The sequence below is a fragment of the Xenopus tropicalis genome, chromosome 4, assembly GCF_000004195.4.
Source record: "Xenopus tropicalis strain Nigerian chromosome 4, UCB_Xtro_10.0, whole genome shotgun sequence".
Lineage (NCBI taxonomy): Eukaryota > Metazoa > Chordata > Amphibia > Anura > Pipidae > Xenopus > Xenopus tropicalis.
Window position 1 is genome coordinate 152,850,794 of NC_030680.2, and position 14,352 is coordinate 152,865,145.

Sequence of the window (14,352 nt, forward strand, 5' to 3'; positions counted from 1 at the left end):
ATGGTATCTCTCTGTACAGGCTATGGGGCCAAACTTAGGGGGCTGTTCCTGCTGAATTGTGCTTAGTACAGGGGAATCCCTATGTGCCATAGTTTTATGGTATCTCTCTGTACAGGGCTATGGGCAAACTTAGGGGGCTGTTCCTGCTGAATTGTGCTAGTACAGGGGAATCCCTATGTGCCATAGTTTTATGGTATCTCTCTGTACAGGCTATGGGCAAACTTAGGGGGCTGTTCCTGGCTGGAATTGTGCTTAGTACAGGGAATCCCTATGCTGCCATAGTTTATGGTATCTCTCTGTACAGGGCTATGGGCAAAACTTAGGGGGCTGTTCCTGCTGAATTGTGCTTAGTACAGGGGAATCCCTATGTGCCATAGTTTTATGGTATCTCTCTGTACAGGCTATGAGCAAACTTAGGGGGCTGTTCCTGCTGAATTGTGCTTAGTACAGGGAATCCCTATGTGCCATAGTTTTATGGTATCTCTCTGTACAGGCTATGGGCAAACTTAGGGGGCTGTCCTGCTGAATTGTGCTTAGTACAGGGGAATCCCTATGTGCCATAGTTTTATGGTATCTCTCTGTACAGGCTATGAGCAAACCTTAGGGGGCTGTTCCTGCTGAATTGTGCTTAGTACAGGGGAAATTTTTTGGTTTATTGAGTTCTTGCATCCTAATACAATAAAGCTTAAAATAACATAACAAATAAGCAAAAGCATTAAATAGATTTACATGCAGTAAACATAATTAGCTTATCCTATAAACGTATCCGCTTGCTCTGTGGGCAACTGTACAAATGTTACAAGCTGATGTATAGTTGCACCTGAGCTATACAACGCTGCTCAATTTCCAACTTTAACTCAACTTCAATGAGCGGCTCAGCCTGGCTGGGGGCCACTCTACTATACACAACTATATACACAAAACATGGCTCTGACTCCAGGAAGGCAAAAGATTGGGCTACTCACCTAAAACTGTATGAAGCCCCATCAGAAAAATACGACGAAGGCAAAAATCTAAGGGGGGTGAAAAGAACTAGCCCAACACCAAAGAGACATCAGAATTAGCAAGAGACTCACGGTGGGTCAAACTGAATGCCCCTCCACAGACCCTTCCACCTTGCTTCATCCATCCTTTGTCTCTCCAAAGAGCGTATCTTCCCGAGCTCACCCAGTACCATATCCACCACCACTGGACCGGGGAGGACTTCCCGCCTGAGAGAAACCTTGCACCGTGTGTTCCAGGTGTAAAAGCGGACAACAGAGCTGACTAAGAAAAGAGTGCCCAAATCATACCCCCTGTGTCGCTTGAATGCCCCATAGGCCCACTCCTGGTAATTACAACCAGAGAGGCAAGGAATGCCCAAGGCAGCAGAGACTTGTTTGTAAACATCTATGTTAAAGGGGCACTGAAGCAAGAAGTGGTCCATCGTTTCCACTTCCCCAGAGCATTCCTCTCGTGGGCAGTCACGGTCATCAGTGCGTCTGTACTTCAGATTCCCATTAACATAGAGCTTCCCGTGGAAGGAGCGCCAGACGACATCCCTGAGCTTCGGGGGAACCCTTGGGGAATTGACTAAAGAGAGCCCTGATCTCAACACCTCGTCTGGACAGTCTTTCAGGGCCAGTGATGCATGAAAGTAGGAACCCAAGACTCTCCTATCGATGTCCCTTCTTGGAGAAGCCCTGATCTCCCCGACAGACACACACCACCGCCTCATCACCTTCAGACTCACGGCAACATAAGGCGGGAGAGGGGCATGAGGAGCACGCACGCTCTTTACCAAGCCGCCTCTCATCCAACACTCAAGAAAAGGAAGGGCCCAAACTCTGAAGATCTCCACCCACAAAGGAGGCTTCTCCAAGAGGAGGTTGTTATAGTTGTACTTAATAAAGGTGTTCACGAAGAACACAACGGGGTTCACCATTACCGAGACCCCCCTCCTTCCTTTGTAGGTAGGTAATATTCCTTTTGATGAGGTTTGTCTTATTCCCCCATAACAGTTGGAAGAAGAGACCTTTGATCTTAACGTAGAAAGCTTCTGGCAAAAGGCACACATGGCTGAGATACAAAAAGATTGGAATCAGGTAGGTTTGATAAGATCCACCCTTTCTCTGAGGGTAAATTTCAACCCTTTCCACCGGTTCACCAGAACAGATGCGGTTTCCAACTTGCCCTCCCAAATTTGCTTGGCATAATCGCCCTGGCCAAATTCGATACCAAGAATTTTAATTTTGGGCTGGGCCACTGGGAAGACATCCGGAAGATCGAAGGCAGGATCTCCCTTCCCCATCCAGAAAGTTTCGCACTTATTGTGATTAACCAAGGACCCAGAGGCCCTTGAGTAGTCCCTTAGCACCCGTGCCACAGTCTCTGCCTCCTCCCCACTAGACACGACTACTGTGACATCGTCTGCATAAGCGGAGACCTTCAGGGCCCTCCCCGGGAGACAGAGGAACCCCTGCTAATGCATCGCACTCTATCCGCCTTATGAGGGGATCAATGGCAAATACATAAAGCAAAGGGCTCAAAGGACAGCCCTGTCGGACCCCAGAAGAAACCCCAAAGCTCTCCCCGGACCAACCATTCACAAGTGGGAAACTCTCGGCCCCTTTATACAAAATCTTTAGCCAATTAACAAATTACCCGGAAGACCGTACCTGTCAAGGAGCAACCAGAGATACTCGTGGTTTACCCTATCAAAGCCTTTGACTGATCCAAAGTCAGCAGATACTTACCCCACTCGCAGATCCTGCACCGCTCTAGGACCTCCCGGATGCCAAGGACAGCGGAAAAGGTGCTGCGGCCCTTCACTGTGCAGTGCTGAGAGGGGGAAAGAAGCCTTTCAGCAAAAGGAAAAAGGCGGTTGAACATGACCTTTGCCAGAATCTTTCGGTCTGTATTGAGAAGAGCGATGGGGCGCCAGTTCTCAACCTTAGACTGGTCCAAACCCTTGGTGAGGAGAATAAGAGCTGAGTGTCTCATAGAGGGAGGGAGTAGGCCCTCTTCCAGGGTGCTATTGAATACCTCTGTGAGACGAGGGGCCAGGACATCAACAAACTGTTTATAAAATTCGGCTGTTAAACCGTCAGGCCCTGGGAGACTTTTTGAGGCCTAAGCCTTCAATTGCCTTCCTGACCTCCTCAACTCCAATCTCACACTCCAATTCATCAAAAGAAAATATTCTCATCTTGCAGAATAGGTTCTCTTCCAGAAAGGAAGACATACTGGCCCGGGAGAGCCCCTGCCCCTTCAGGAGTTCAGCATAGTAGTTCTTAACAACTCTGAGAATACCAGGGACCGAAGTCTCTAGCACCCCAGCCTCATTTTGCAAGCCGTGTATGGACTTGCGGGAAAACACTTCCCGGCAGTTTTGGTAAGGGTCGGGCGAGTGGTGCTTCCCGTAGTCCCTCTCCAAAACCAGGGAAGAGTACCTGTCATACTGATACTCCTTCATGAGGGCACGGACCCTGGCAACTTCCCCACCTTGGGCCCCATCAGACACCAGTCTGTCTAACTTTCTCCTGAGAGATTGGTAGGCACGATCTTTATCAATTTGTATCTTGTTTGCTAGGCCTCGAAAGAGCCCTGCTGCCCTCTTTTTGACCATCTCCCACCACTCCGCCTTAGTGTTGCACAGATCTAATAAGGATTCCTGAGCCTGAAAGAACTCCCTGAAGGACTGATTTACACACTCCTCCCCCAGGAGGGCCGAATTCAGGCGCCAAAGACCCCTTCCCCTCTGAGGGGACTCTGAAACATTCAAGGACACACTCACCATACAGTGATCGGAGAACTCCACGGCTGTCACCTCAGGAGGAGACACTATGAAGTCCTGTTTAACAAAAAACCTGTCTATCCTACTTCTACATGTTCCTCTATAAAAAGTGAAACCCGTGCGGTCAGGGAAGTGGCGAATGTGCACATCCTCTAGGCCGGCCTGACTAACTATGCTATTCAGGTAAATGCTATCATAGCCCAGCCGACCTGCGGCACCTCCCCTATCCATAGGCCTAGTCACGGTGTTAAAGTCACCGCCAAAATTATCGGCCGGGTTGTAAAAGAAAGGGCTTAATCCTGCTAAACAGGTCCCTCCTCGCCTTTTAGGGTCTGAGGACCGTACACATTAATAAGGCGAAGATTCTGCCCATTCAGCAGGACGTCTAAGACCATACATCTGCCCATCTCTACCTCAATCACCCGTTTGACTGTTACCTTACTGGTCTTAAAAAGGACCGCCACTCCGCTGTACATCTCGGCCGCAAGAGACCAGTAGGAAGGACCGTGCACCCATTCCTTCTTGGCCCTATGGAGCACCTGAAGATTGCATAATCTGGTCTCTTGCAAAAATAAAATGTCTGCCTCAACTCGGGAGAGAAAAAAGAAGGCCGTGTCTCTTGCACCTACAGACTTAACGCTCGCGACATTAATGGTCACGACGCGTATCGGAGGGGGAACAGCCATTTACAGGGTGATTAAGATGAGGAGGTTTCCACCCTCCTTTTTACCTTCCTATCATCATCAGAGCATTCCCTCTTTGCAGAGAGACCAGATGGAAGCTTTTCAGCTTCAGCCGGACTTATGTCCTCAAATTCCGAAGAGGAAGAGTTGGCGTTATCAGACCGTGCCAGCTCCCTGTTTAGCTCCTCCTCCTCCTCCAACTCTGCCCTCTCCCCCCAAGATAAAGGAGCAAATCTATTTACGGATAAAGGAAAGGGATCAGCCCCCTCCTTTGCATGGGCACCCTCTGCCCTTTCCTCTTTCTTCCTGTGATTCCCCCCACTCGAGTTGGTAGCCTTTTGTTTGGCCAAGGTGGCTTTCTGGGGTTCGCCTACTTTAACCCAATCCCCCAATGTGTTGTTAGCCACACTAGGCCGCTCAGAAGGGGGGGTCTCCTGACTGCGTGGCCCGGGAAGACTGCGGGGCCCGGGAAGACTGCAGGGCCCGGGAAGACTGCGTGGCCCGGGAAGACTGCAGGGCCCGGGAAGACTGCAGGGCCCGGGAAGACTGCGGGGCCTGGGAAGACTGTGGGGCCTGGGAAGACTGCGGGGCCCGGGAAGACTGCGGGGCCTAGGAAGACTGCGGGGCCTAGGAAGACTGCGGGGCCTGGGAAGACTGCGGGGCCTGGGAAGACTGCGGGGCCTGGGAAGACTGCGGGGCCTGGGAAGACTGTGGGGCCTGGGAAGACTGCGGGGCCCGGGAAGGCTGGGGGCCCTGGGAAGGCTGAGATGAATTATGGGGGATGAACGGGGGGTCAGGATCAGGCACAGGCTGAGTTTCCCCAACCACCTGACCCTGTGTGGCCTCGGACTCCAGCACCCCCATTTCCTCGCGGTATTCCTCCTCAATGCTTTGCCACGACATAGGACAGGAACCATACGCATGGCCGAGCTCTCCGCACAAGTTGCACCGGATACTTTTGGGACAGTGCTTTGCCACATGACCTACCCCAAGGCACATGGCGCATTTCAGTACATCGCAACTAATACTGAAATGCCTGGTGGAGCCGCACTTCCAACATTCCCTGGGCTGCCCGGGATAAAAGCAGCAGACTAAATCCCGGCCAATGTATGCGGAGCTGGGGATGTGCTGGGTGACATTGCCTACTGTGCGTAGGCGCACCTTAGCCTGCCAGCCCCCCGTCCATATCCCCCTGTACCCAAAGTCCCTCTCCAGCTCCCCTATCACATCCCCATACCTCCTCAGCCAGATCTTAAGGTCTGCGGGGGGGATGGACTCGTTCTCTATGAGAATGGTGACCTTGCAGACCCCAGGCCTAGACACGGGCACTGCCCGAAACCCCTCCCACATCCCTGTGGCATCCCTAAACTTTTCCCAGAACTCGTCTAGCTCCTGGGGCCTCATGAAGCTGATGGTATAATCTTTGAACACTTTGTTATGCACAAAACAATAAATATCATTTGCAGTGAAGCCCATATCACAGATCTTATCAATAACATTATTTCCTTCAGGCAAGGGACCCTCCCCCTCCCACTGCAACCGCACCACATTCCTGCGCCTCCCCGAGTCTGCGGGGTAGATCCTCCCACGTCGGGGGTAATTCCCCACTGCAGGTTTGTCACTCACACGCGCCCCACTCACTGCCACCTTCGCCACATTCACACTGCCAGGCACTTTAGCCTTGCCACGGACAATATTAGCAAAGCTTTGGCCACTCACTCCCGCCACCTCATTCACTGCACTCACACCCGCCGCTGTGGCATTAACTGCACCAGTTGGGTCATTCACCCCTGCACCCACAGCACTCATATCTGCACCCACAGCACTTGTATCTGCACCCACAGCACTCGTACCTGCACCCACAGCACTTGTACCTGCACCCACAGCACTCGTACCTGCACCCACAGCACTCGTACCTGCACCCACAGCACTCATACCTGCACCCACAGGTCTTGTACCCACACCCACAGCACTCGTACCTGCACCCACAGCACTCGTACCTGCACCCACAGCACTCGTACCTGCACCCACAGCACTCATACCCACACCCACAGCTCTTGTACCCACACCCACAGTTCTTGTACCTGCACCCACAGCTCTTGTACCTGCACCCACAGCACTTGTATCTGCACCCACAGCACTTGTATCTGCACCCACAGCACTTGTATCTGCACCCACAGCACTTGTATCTGCACCCACATTCACCTCTTGCACAACAGCATTTGACCCTTGCACAGTTGGACCCGAGCCCCCCAACACTTTCCCCCCAGACACATTTACACCCACAGAATTCACATTCCCAGTGCACTCACCAGCCTCAGGCAGTCGCTCACCGATCCCCTCACTGCAGTCACGCCCACGCACACTTGCACCATTGGAAATGGCAGCAGTTGGAATTGCTGAACTACAAGAGTCCGCTGCAGAGTCTTTTGCAGCCGCCTTCTTCCTGCCAGATTTAGGAGCAGGCTTGGTCTCCTTCTTCTTGTTTCCCTTTCGCTGTTCCTCCTGCTGCTCAGCGACTGCAGCTTTGCCTTTATGGTTCCGCTCCGAGTTGTTCCCATCACAACTGGCTTTTTCCTGGTCTGGGAGAGACACAGTAGTGGATGTAATGGCCTCTGGCTGCTGTGAGATGTCACCCTCAGGGCCCGCTTGTTGTTCTGCACCGATGTTTGCAGCAGTGTGGCAAACTGACTCCCTTTCAGCCATGTTCTGCGCCGGCTGCCCTGCATTCCTCCCAGATGGCAGATTCTCACTGTTCCCTGCTGCAGCCACATTGGCATTTGCTTTTTGTGCCCAACTGGCCAACGCAGCAGGGGCTGACTGCACCCCAACATCCTCAGCTGACTGAGGGGCAGCCTGGGAGACACCCATAGACATAGGCTGATTTTGGGGTGAGGGCAGGACAGGGAAATCAGATTCTGTGTAGACAAAGCTACTTACTTCCAGCTGCTGTTTCTTTTCCTTTGCTTTCACCTTTTCCTTGGGGTCAATATCATCAATTCTTCCAAAGAAAAGACCATTTTTTGCGGCCTCAGGGAGCAAGGAGACTCCACCTGCCTGATCTCCCTTAGGAGGCCCGGTGTACCTGAGGGAGGTACCAGTGGGGGTACCAGTAGGAGTGCCAGTGGGTGTTCCTTGGCACTTTGGAGCTGGCCGGTTTGGCTGGAGGGCCCCAGAGCTTTCAGGCTCCTCATCGCTGGACACCTCAGTAATGGCTCTGCTTCTCAGCGATGCCCTGTATTTCTCTTCCTGGCGCCTCTGCTCCATCTCCCGGAACCGCTCGGCATTATCAAACGATTCCTTTACCGCACCGATTCCCTTGCCAAGGAAGTCCAGCTCCCGCTCCAGAGTGCGCTGTTTGTCGCACAGGGCAGCAATTTCTACCTTCTTGCGGGGCCGGGCCAGGCTGTAGGCCTTAGCGCACTCGTACCTCTTGGTCTTTATTAGAGATTTCAGAGCCGCAAGCTCAGCCCTTTTCTCCTTAAACTTCTGAATTCCCTTGGCCAGATTTTCCTGGAATCCCGGTTCATGCGGCAGCATATCAGGGTTAAACCCCGCAACTTGCACTGGGGACTCCGCTTGGGGCCCCTCAGAAACTCCTCCTTCTGCAGAAGCACCCCGAGGCCTAGGTGACTCAGATGAGGCCTGGGGCTTTCCTGGATCAGCATCCCTGGGCGCACCACACCCTCCAGGGCTGCAATTGCTCATGATTGAGCTCAACGAGCACCACACAACCTGCGATCAGCACCCAGCAGCACACACGGTCAGGTGAGCACTAGTGGGCTGTTCCTGCTGAATTGTGCTTAGTACAGGGGAATCCCTATGTGCCATAGTTTTATGGTATCTCTCTGTACAGGCTATGGGCAAACTTAGGGGGCTGTTCCTGCTGAATTGTGCTTAGTACAGGGGAATCCCTATGTGCCATAGTTTTATGGTATCTCTCTGTACAGGCTATGGGCAAACTTAGGGGGCTGTTCCTGCTGAACTGTGCTTAGTACAGGAATCCCTATGTGCCATAGTTTTATGGTATCTCTCTGTACAGGCTATGGGCAAACTTAGGGGGCTGTTCCTGCTGAACTGTGCTTAGTACAGGAATCCCTATGTGCCATAGTTTTATGGTATCTCTCTGTACAGGCTATGAGCAAACTTAGGGGGCTGTTCCTGCTGAATTGTGCTTAGTACAGGGGAATCCCTATGTGCCATAGTTTTATGGTATCTCTCTGTACAGGCTATGAGCAAACTTAGGGGGCTGTTCCTGCTGAATTGTGCTTAGTACAGGGGAATCCCTATGTGCCATAGTTTTATGGTATCTCTCTGTACAGGCTATGAGCAAAACTTAGGGGCTGTTCCTGCTGAATTGTGCTTAGTACAGGGGAATCCCTATGTGCCATAGTTTTATGGTATCTCTCTGTACAGGCTATGGGCAAACTTAGGGGGCTGTTCCTGCTGAATTGTGCTTAGTACAGGGGAATCCCTATGTGCCATAGTTTTATGGTATCTCTCTGTACAGGCTATGAGCAAACTTAGGGGGCTGTTCCTGCTGAATTGTGCTTAGTACTTTTTTATGTGCACCTTTTTTTTCTTACTGCATTAAAGTCAATGGGTGTTTTTTGCGGTGACTTTTTTGTCTTGGTGAATTTTTTTTTTGCAGCAAATTTTTGCTTCAGTTCCATGTAATGGTGAAATGCGGAATTTGGCTGTAAATCTGTTCCGGGTGAAACATTGCGCTTATCACTTGCCTCTATATAAAGGGGATTATAGGGCTGCGCTGAATGTCAGAAATGAACCCAAAGTGCCCTAAATATCATTATCCAATGACGCGGCTCAAACGGCTCCTGAGCCAACGAGTCCTGTAATTGGCACATTATGTTCATAATCTGGATCATGATGTAGTTGCCCCGGGTCATGTCGGAATTTGCCCACTTTGCCCTCCCATTAGGGAAGCTGCTGAGGAAAATGAGTGCAAGTAGGGGGGTGAGGGTAGGACCCCACAATGTCTCCCAGGCAGCGCCATCTTGTGATTGGCACGGGGGGGGGGGGCACTGTATGGGGGGTCAGCCTCCTTCTCTACCCTTGGAATAAATTGCAATTTAACCAGTGGGTATTTATTTAGCGCAGTGATTGGCTGGGCTCACACTGAACTTTAACTCCTTAATAACTCCTGGAGCCCCAGCTTGAATGTCAGTGACATTTGCTGCCCCGGGTATTTAGGGCAATATGGCTGATTGGCGATTGGAGCTAAAGACCCAAAGGGCAGCGGTGGTTAAATATCTGCCACTAATCTACCCCAAATGCCTTCCCACCCCCAATAAAGTGAAGCGCCGGTGGCATTTTATCGCTTCATTTTCCAAAGTCACACTAAGTGCCGCCTATTCCTTCCCACTGGCGATTCACTTTATTGGGGGTGGGAAGGCATTTCGGGGTGAAATTCAGCCTAAAGGGCAACTTAAACCAATATGTCCAAAAACCATTGATCTAGCAGATAGCGATTGGGAACATGAAACCAAGGTTTATATAAAACGGCAGAACTACAGGAGAAACAGTAAGTTGCCCCTTATTAGAGGTTATAATGGGGGATTTGCCAACTGTCAGTTGTTATGGGTTAAGCTGACCCCTTAGTAGCCTGAATAAGGGAAAAGAGATTTCACCATCAGCAAAGAAAGGGTTATGGGATTCCCAACCAAGAATGAGGTGATGAGGGATTTACTGGTGAAGAAGGAACAAGATTTTGACTTCAAGAAGGTTCTACTCTAAGGGCAATGTCATTCAATCCCTACCAAGAAGCTACTATCTACTGTAGGCTTCCTACCTCTGCACAGTGCCGCTCCCCGATCAGTAGAGCTATTGGCTGTTACAGATAACACATTCAGAGGGCAACGCCTCCAACCCACAAGGTGTCCAGCCAGCAGGTCCATGAGAAGGAATAGCCCCCTTGGCAAAGTTATACTAGGGTTCTACGGAGCAAGTCCATGAGAAGGAATAGCCCCCTTGGCAGAGTTATACTAGGGTTCTACGGAGCAAGTCCATGAGAAGGAATAGCCCCCTTGGCAGAGTTATACTAGGGTTCTACGGAGCAAGTCCATGAGAAGGAATAGCCCCCTTGGCAGAGTTATACTAGGGTTCTACGGAGCAAGTCCATGAGAAGGAATAGCCCCCTTGGCAGAGTTATACTAGGGTTCTACAGAGCAAGTCCATGAGAAGGAATAGCCCCCTTGGCAGAGTTATACTAGGGTTCTACGGAGCAAGTCCATGAGAAGGAATAGCCCCCTTGGCAAAGTTATACTAGGGTTCTACGGAGCAAGTCCATGAGAAGGAATAGCCCCCTTGGCAGAGTTATACTAGGGTTCTACGGAGCAAGTCCATGAGAAGGAATAGCCCCCTTGGCAGAGTTATACTAGGGTTCTACGGAGCAAGTCCATGAGAAGGAATAGCCCCCTTGGCAGAGTTATACTAGGGTTCTACGGAGCAAGTCCATGAGAAGGAATAGCCCCCTTGGCAGAGTTATACTAGGGTTCTACAGAGCAAGTCCATGAGAAGGAATAGCCCCCTTGGCAGAGTTATACTAGGGTTCTACAGAGCAAGTCCATGAGAAGGAATAGCCCCTGGCAGAGTTATACTAGGGTTCTACGGAGCAAGTCCATGAGAAGGAAATAGCCCCCTTGGCCAGAGTTATACTAGGGTTCTACGGAGCAAGTCCATGAGAAGGAATAGCCCCTTGGCAGAGTTATACTAGGGTTCTACGGAGCAAGTCCATGAGAAGGAATAGCCCCCTTGGCAAAGTTATACTAGGGTTCTGTGGAGCAAGTCCATGAGAAGGAATAGCCCCCTTGGCAGAGTTATACTAGGGTTCTGTGGAGCAAGTCCATGAGAAGGAATAGCCCCCTTGGCAGAGTTATACTAGGGTTCTGTGGAGCAAGTCCATGAGAAGGAATAGCCCCCTTGGCAGAGTTATACTAGGGTTCTACGGAGCAAGTCCATGAGAAGGAATAGCCCCCTTGGCAGAGTTATACTAGGGTTCTACAGAGCAAGTCCATGAGAAGGAATAGCCCCCTTGGCAGAGTTATACTAGGGTTCTACGGAGCAAGTCCATGAGAAGGAATAGCCCCCTTGGCAGAGTTATACTAGGGTTCTGTGGAGCAAGTCCATGAGAAGGAATAGCCCCCTTGGCAGAGTTATACTAGGGTTCTACAGAGCAAGTCCATGAGAAGGAATAGCCCCCTTGGCAGAGTTATACTAGGGTTCTATGGAGCAAGTCCATGAGAAGGAATAGCCCCCTTGGCAGAGTTATACTAGGGTTCTACGGAGCAAGTCCATGAGAAGGAATAGCCCCCTTGGCAGAGTTATACTAGGGTTCTACGGAGCAAGTCCATGAGAAGGAATAGCCCCCTTGGCAAAGTTATACTAGGGTTCTGTGGAGCAAGTCCATGAGAAGGAATAGCCCCCTTGGCAGAGTTATACTAGGGTTCTGTGGAGCAAGTCCATGAGAAGGAATAGCCCCCTTGGCAGAGTTATACTAGGGTTCTACGGAGCAAGTCCATGAGAAGGAATAGCCCCCTTGGCAAAGTTATACTAGGGTTCTGTGGAGCAAGTCCATGAGAAGGAATAGCCCCCTTGGCAGAGTTATACTAGGGTTCTACAGAGCAAGTCCATGAGAAGGAATAGCCCCCTTGGCAGAGTTATACTAGGGTTCTACGGAGCAAGTCCATGAGAAGGAATAGCCCCCTTGGCAGAGTTATACTAGGGTTCTGTGGAGCAAGTCCATGAGAAGGAATAGCCCCCTTGGCAGAGTTATACTAGGGTTCTACGGAGCAAGTCCATGAGAAGGAATAGCCCCCTTGGCAGAGTTATACTAGGGTTCTACAGAGCAAGTCCATGAGAAGGAATAGCCCCCTTGGCAGAGTTATACTAGGGTTCTACGGAGCAAGTCCATGAGAAGGAATAGCCCCCTTGGCAGAGTTATACTAGGGTTCTACAGAGCAAGTCCATGAGAAGGAATAGCCCCCTTGGCAGAGTTATACTAGGGTTCTGTGGAGCAAGTCCATGAGAAGGAATAGCCCCCTTGGCAGAGTTATACTAGGGTTCTATGGAGCAAGTCCATGAGAAGGAATAGCCCCCTTGGCAAAGTTATACTAGGGTTCTACGGAGCAAGTCCATGAGAAGGAATAGCCCCCTTGGCAGAGTTATACTAGGGTTCTACGGAGCAAGTCCATGAGAAGGAATAGCCCCCTTGGCAAAGTTATACTAGGGTTCTGTGGAGCAAGTCCATGAGAAGGAATAGCCCCCTTGGCAGAGTTATACTAGGGTTCTGTGGAGCAAGTCCATGAGAAGGAATAGCCCCCTTGGCAGAGTTATACTAGGGTTCTACGGAGCAAGTCCATGAGAAGGAATAGCCCCCTTGGCAGAGTTATACTAGGGTTCTGTGGAGCAAGTCCATGAGAAGGAATAGCCCCCTTGGCAGAGTTATACTAGGGTTCTACAGAGCAAGTCCATGAGAAGGAATAGCCCCCTTGGCAGAGTTATACTAGGGTTCTACGGAGCAAGTCCATGAGAAGGAATAGCCCCCTTGGCAGAGTTATACTAGGGTTCTGTGGAGCAAGTCCATGAGAAGGAATAGCCCCCTTGGCAGAGTTATACTAGGGTTCTACGGAGCAAGTCCATGAGAAGGAATAGCCCCCTTGGCAGAGTTATACTAGGGTTCTACAGAGCAAGTCCATGAGAAGGAATAGCCCCCTTGGCAGAGTTATACTAGGGTTCTACGGAGCAAGTCCATGAGAAGGAATAGCCCCCTTGGCAGAGTTATACTAGGGTTCTACGGAGCAAGTCCATGAGAAGGAATAGCCCCCTTGGCAAAGTTATACTAGGGTTCTACGGAGCAAGTCCATGAGAAGGAATAGCCCCCTTGGCAAAGTTATACTAGGGTTCTGTGGAGCAAGTCCATGAGAAGGAATAGCCCCCTTGGCAGAGTTATACTAGGGTTCTGTGGAGCAAGTCCATGAGAAGGAATAGCCCCCTTGGCAGAGTTATACTAGGGTTCTGTGGAGCAAGTCCATGAGAAGGAATAGCCCCCTTGGCAGAGTTATACTAGGGTTCTACGGAGCAAGTCCATGAGAAGGAATAGCCCCCTTGGCAGAGTTATACTAGGGTTCTACAGAGCAAGTCCATGAGAAGGAATAGCCCCCTTGGCAGAGTTATACTAGGGTTCTACGGAGCAAGTCCATGAGAAGGAATAGCCCCCTTGGCAGAGTTATACTAGGGTTCTGTGGAGCAAGTCCATGAGAAGGAATAGCCCCCTTGGCAGAGTTATACTAGAGTTCTACAGAGCAAGTCCATGAGAAGGAATAGCCCCCTTGGCAGAGTTATACTAGGGTTCTACAGAGCAAGTCCATGAGAAGGAATAGCCCCCTTGGCAGAGTTATACTAGGGTTCTGTGGAGCAAGTCCATGAGAAGGAATAGCCCCCTTGGCAGAGTTATACTAGGGTTCTACGGAGCAAGTCCATGAGAAGGAATAGCCCCCTTGGCAGAGTTATACTAGGGTTCTACGGAGCAAGTCCATGAGAAGGAATAGCCCCCTTGGCAGAGTTATACTAGGGTTCTACGGAGCAAGTCCATGAGAAGGAATAGCCCCCTTGGCAAAGTTATACTAGGGTTCTACGGAGCAAGTCCATGAGAAGGAATAGCCCCATTGGCAGAGTTATACTAGGGTTCTACGGAGCAAGTCCATGAGAAGGAATAGCCCCCTTGGCAGAGTTATACTAGGGTTCTGTGGAGCAAGTCCATGAGAAGGAATAGCCCCCTTGGCAGAGTTATACTAGGGTTCTGTGGAGCAAGTCCATGAGAAGGAATAGCCCCCTTGGCAGAGTTATACTAGGGTTCTGTGGAGCAAGTCCATGAGA

At 50.7% G+C, this 14,352-nt stretch overlaps 1 protein-coding gene across 1 annotated transcript in view; it reads left to right on the forward strand.

Annotated features, from left to right (window-relative positions):
* LOC100127682 (uncharacterized loc100127682) overlaps positions 1-14,352 on the forward strand; it is a gene marked incomplete at its 3' end in the record, with an annotated part of 86,348 nt that overhangs the window by 47,204 nt on the left and 24,792 nt on the right.